The sequence below is a fragment of the Rhinoderma darwinii genome, chromosome 4 (assembly GCF_050947455.1).
Source record: "Rhinoderma darwinii isolate aRhiDar2 chromosome 4, aRhiDar2.hap1, whole genome shotgun sequence".
NCBI lineage: Eukaryota > Metazoa > Chordata > Amphibia > Anura > Rhinodermatidae > Rhinoderma > Rhinoderma darwinii.
In genome coordinates, this window is record NC_134690.1 from 380,125,450 (window position 1) to 380,131,449 (window position 6,000).

Consider the following 6,000-nt stretch of genomic DNA (forward strand, 5'->3'; position numbering starts at 1 on the left):
TTATTACATAGGCCTCAGTTACTACAGTAACAGTAGGAAGACATGGTGAGGGGGCCGTAGGCTGAGAGGCCCTGTCGCAATTGCGACCACTGCGATCCCTATAGCTACGCTACTGGCCATAAATGTCTGATAAATGTGGTTCCCAGCTCTAGGACCCCCACCTATATTAAGAACGGGGGTTACCCGATCCTTGTTTTGACTGGGGTGACGGCCGCTGGCAGCAGATTCCATTCAAGAACTAGTAGAGAGAGCGCCACGCATGCTCATTATGAGGATCAGCCGGCACCCCCACAGATCAGAAAGTAATAGCGTATCCTAGAGACATGTCATCACTTTCAATGGTGGGAAAACCCCTTTTAAGTCTTTTAGTTCTTATTTAGCCATTTTAGTATTACGTCTGTTTCTGAAAAGTGAAATGAGTAACAGTATGGACTAAATGAAAGCTCCCACAATGAATTGTCACGCAACTTTTCCCGAGTCCTAACCGGCTGCCTACTTACAGTATGCAGTATCATAGAGTCAGATGATGTATCACTGCATACCTTGACAGATTTGCTACTCTGGAACATGGGAAAGCTGTGTGAGAGCATACATCTCCACTCCTCGTAACAGTACCAGGTACCCTTCTTTCTACGGGTGACTTGTACACTGTAACATGGCGCAGCTGAAACATTTTACAATATAAATCTGAGTCAATATAAGACCAGGGAGAAGTTGTTACCTGTTCAGCTTCCAAATCCTTTACCATGTTTATATCTAGCAGTAATTGATTGTGAAAACCCCCAGTTAAAGCTGAGGCTAAAAGCCATGGATTTCTCCATTCCTCTCTCCACTTAGTAACGCTCTGTGGGTCTTTCAGCTTTTATTATTTAATTAAGACAAAGACATAGAAGATTTTGGCCAGCCGCCTATTGTGAATGTCTTCCAGGCTGCGGATTGCCGGTGTTAGGAATTACTAATGCGTTCGCTTCTCTGGAACCACCTCCATCCTATTTGTAAGGCTTGAACTGCAGTTGACCTGGTAAGCAGTGAAAACATTCTGACAGAAAGAATGTAACGTAAGCTCCGAACATTCATTTTCTATTATTAAAATAGATCCCAAACCCAGCGGAGTAATGCAATCTTGCACATATTTCCTGTACGTGTTTTATTATAAGATTAAAATACGTTTTTTCAGGGTTATTTACTGAAGATGTTCCTGTGGTATAGGCCGTGTTAACGCTACACACGCCGGTAAAATCCTGGTTGATGCGGCATAATTTTTTTAACCTCTTTATTTTCAAAAAAATGTAACACAAATTAATGGTTTAGCAAATTTAAAGGCTATGTACACCTTTTTGAAATCGTTTTGTTTTTTAATAAAAATGTCTATCGGTGTGTTTTGTGCAACTTTCTAAATACTTTTTGTTAAATTATTTTTACTATTTGAGAAACAGCTGCTTTGTATCCTGTATATAGAGCAGCTGTATCTAGCGCTGAAACCTGTATCTGTCAGTTCAGCAGGACTGACGGGTTCAGTGACAGCTGGTCCAGCCAATCTACGAAGCAGCTTGTTGAATCGACGCTTGTTTGCTCCTTTCACAAGGAGCAATGATTGGTTATGTATGGGAACGAGCGATAGTTAGGGTATGTTCACACGCAGTGGTTTCAGACGTAATTTGGAAGTTTTACGCCTGAAAAAATGGCTCCATTACGCCTACAAACATCTGCCTATTGCTTGCAATGGGTTTTACGGTGTTCTGTTCCCACGAGGTATAATTTTACTCGTTTCAAAAGACGGCGCGTAAAAAGACGCCCGCGCCAAAGAAGTGCATGTCACTTCTTGGGACGATTTGGAGGCGTTTTTCATTGACTCATTAAAAACCAGCTCCAATAACGTCTGTAAAATATGCCGCAAAAAACGTGAGTTCTTAAAAAAACGTCTGAAAATCAGGAGCTGTTTTCGCCTGAAAACAGCTCCCTATTTTCAGACGTATTTTGCGTTTGCGTGTGAATATACCCTTACTGTGATCATTCATCCCCATACATTTCCATCATGTCGGCATGATTACACAGGGAGATGGGCTACCAACAACAATAATATTTATTGCTGCATAAACCAGCAGATCAGCCCATGAACGAGCGTTTTCTCATTCATCGGCTGATCATTACCCTATTTACACAGGGGAACGAGCGTTCATGTGAACAATTTGCCTGAAAATTGGACATGTAAAAGGGCCTTTACACCTATACCTCTCATGATTGATTGTGATAGAGGGAGGACTGAAAGGAATTATAGAGAAGAACCACTGGCCGCCGCCCGAGGTCATGTGATCCTTCTTCCTTGGCTTCTTGTCGTCTTCTGATCTGTAAAATGGAGCGATTAATTTTGAGAGATTCGTGCTGGTCGATTTCGGCCAATCTGAAACTTTTGGGAAATTCATAACGAACTCGATTGGTGTATAATCGATTCGGTCATCTGTACTTATATTGCTGTATTTACACTGATAGGCTGTATTCACATGGGACGGAAATGCTGCGGATTTTCTGCAGCGTTTCTGTGGCTTTTGCTGTAAAAGGCTGAAATGTGCAGTGTTTAGAACAGAATGAGCATGCTGGAGATTTGAAAATCCGCAGCATATTCTGATTTCCGCTGATTTTCAGCAACATGTGGATGATATTTGTTAAAATCCCATGCACATGGCTGGGACTGAAGCCTGCTACAGATTTTCTGTGCAGAATTTCCCAGCGGATTACAGTCTCTGTCATGTGAATAAAATTTGAACAAATCTCATCCACATATTGCTTAACATTTTAACAATGGAAATCCGAGCATGTTACGGATATTCAAATTATGCTGCTGATGCGCTGTGGTAAAACTGCAGCATTTCCATCCTGTGTGAATTCAGCCTTGGAGCATCATTACACATCTCGGAATAGTTGTCATCCAGATTTTTTAGACTCCTGTATGACAGATCTAAAAAGTTATGTAGCAACACGTGAGTGGGGGATGACTCACTGCATAACACAAGTAGATTTGTCATTCAGTAGCCTGGAAGAGCTGGGTGACTATATGTAGGTTTGAAGGGGTATTCCGTGAGTAAAATATTGATGGTCTATCCTTATGTTAGGCCATTTATGTTTCATCAGTGGAGGTCCAAACCCTTGGAACCCCCTACAATGAGCAAAATAAAGGGGATTTCTAACAAATACAGAATTACATGTGTAGTGCCACAAAAGTTAATATCAATAATTATAAGTAATTATTTCACCATTTGACTAGTGGCCCCACATGAAACAATTCCGTAGCGTGAATGATTGGCAGGAACACACTTGGTCTTATTATGACTGTCTGCAATGGATTTAATGGATTTTCCATTGGACTTGTTTCAACATCTCTGGCTGGAGATATATAACTAGGAATGAACAGTCAGAGAGCAATCTACTCTGGAAGAAAATAGCAAGCCAGTGTCTAAGCCAGGGCTGAGCTGGAAGCAAGACCAGAAAAATCTATAACCACCATCCTTCACCCTTTTAGTCCTTCTGTTATCAACGTAACATAGCGTCAGGGCTGTATTTACATCTCACGCTGCCCTAGGGACTAAGTATAAATACGCCCCTATTAAACGCCCATTAATAATCGATTCGCTCGTTTCTGAGCAATCATAATGATAGTTTGTCAGTGTAACCAAAGCTCAACAATCATTTATTGATAATTGTTATGCAGTAACAATGATTGTTATCGTTGGCATGCTGCTGCCCCCTTTAATAGTGCCATCCTGTTGTTACCCCTAATAATGTGTCTGCTGTGATGCGAACTGCCCCAAAATACTGTACTGCAGTAAATGATAGTGTCTCATAGTAAACAGTGCCACACATATAGTATATATCAGACACCAGACCCCTAATTGAAATCAGGCCCCAGAGTCCTGAATTAAATCAGACCTCAGATCAGCATAGTTGCCACCATTTGAAACTTGTTTCCAGGGAAACTTAGGGTGTGGCGGCTTTCCAGAATTTCTGCATACAAATAAACGAACAAAAAATTCTGCACTAGTTTGGCTGAGAACTATTTTGGTAGCCAGTATCTCTCTCTGGTTTTCTGGTTGTATACAGGCAGGTGATGTCTCACTTTATCATTAGGGCTTGGAGGCCATATGTGCTGAGCATTACTGGTAGTGTAAAAACCAGCGTAGATAGTGCCGCACTCAGTGCCCCTTGCAGACGGTGCTCCACACTGCCCCCAGTAGATAGTGCCATGCACTACTCCCTGTAGATAATGCCACATTGCCCCCTGTAGATTTTGCCACACGCTGCTCCCTGTAGATATTGCCACACACTGTTCTTTGTAGTTATTGCTATGCACTGTTTCGTGTAGATAATTCCACAGTGCCCCCTGTAGATAGTGCCACATGGCCCTCCTGTAGATAGTGCCACAGTGCCCTCTGTAGATAGTGGCACACATCTCTTTTTTTAGCTAGTGCAACAATGCCTTCTGTAGATAATAACACAGTGCCCTCCGTAAATAGTGCCACACAACCCCCTGTAGATAGTGCCACAGCCCCCTGTAGATAGTACTACAGCCCTCTTGTAGATAGTGCCCACAGCCCCCTTGTAGATAGTGCCACACAGCCCCCTTGTAGATAGTGCCACACAGCCCCCCCGTAGATGATGCCACACAGCTCCCCTATAAATGATGCCATACAGCCCCCTGTAGATTGTGCCACACAGCCCCCTTGTAGATAGTGCCCCACAGCCCTCTTGTAGATAGTGCCACACAGCCCCCTTGTAGATAGTGCCACACAGCCCCCTTATAAATGATGCTATACAGCCCCCCCTGTAGATAGTGCCACACAGCCGCCTGTAGATAGTGCCACACAGCCCCCTGTAGATAGTGCTACACAGCCCTCTTTTAGATAGTGCCACACAGCCCTCTTGTAGATAGTGCCACACAGCCCTCTTGTAGATAGTGTCACACAGCCCTCTTGTAGATAGTGCCACACATCCCCCTGTAGATAGTGCCACACAGCCCTCTTCTAGATAGTGCCCTACAGCCCCCCTGTAGATAGTGCCACACATCCCCCTGTAGATAGTGCCACACAGCCCCCTGTAGATAGTGCCACACAGCCATCTTGTAGATAGTGCCACACAGCCCTCTTGTAGATAGTGCCCCACAGCCCCCTGTAGATAGTGCCCCACAGCCCCCTGTAGATAGTGCCACACAGCCCCCTGTAGATAGTGCCACACAGCCCTCTTTTAGATAGTGCCCTACAGCCCCCCTGTAGATAGTGCCACACAGCCCCCTGTAGATAGTGCCACACAGCCCTCTTGTAGATAGTGCCACATAGCCCTCTTCTAGATAGTGCCAAACAGCCCTCTTGTAGATAGTGCCCCACAGCCCCCTGTAGATAATGCCACACAGCCCTCTTGTAGATAGTGACCCGCAGCCCCCTTGTAGATAGTGCCACACAGCCCCCTTGTAGATAGTGCCACACAGCCCTTTGTAGATAGTGCCACACAGCGCCCCTGTAATAGAGCCACATAGCCCCTCCTGTAGATACAGCCACACAGCCCCTGTAGCTACAGCCACACAGGCCCCCGGTATATACAGCCACACAGCCCTCCCTGTAGATACAGCCAGACAGCCTCCCTGAAGATGATGCCACACAGACCCCCTGTAGATGATGCCACACAGCTCCCATGTAGATGATATCACACAGCTCCCCTGTAGATGCCGGGGATTCCTCTGCTGGAGGAGCCCCTGACGTCACTGTCCATACACAGTGATGTCAGGGGATCCTCCTGGACCGGAATGTGATCTCAGGGGAAACCCTAGAGCCGGAGTTCCAGACAGAGCACTACTAGCACTCTGCCTGGGACTCCAGCTCTGCTCCTGACATCACTGTCCATATATGGACAGTGATGTCAGGGGCTTCCCCAGAGCAGGAGTCTCGAAGCAGAGTGCTAGTATAGTCTCTGCTATGGGACTCCTTCTCTGGGGAAGCCTCTGACATCACTGTC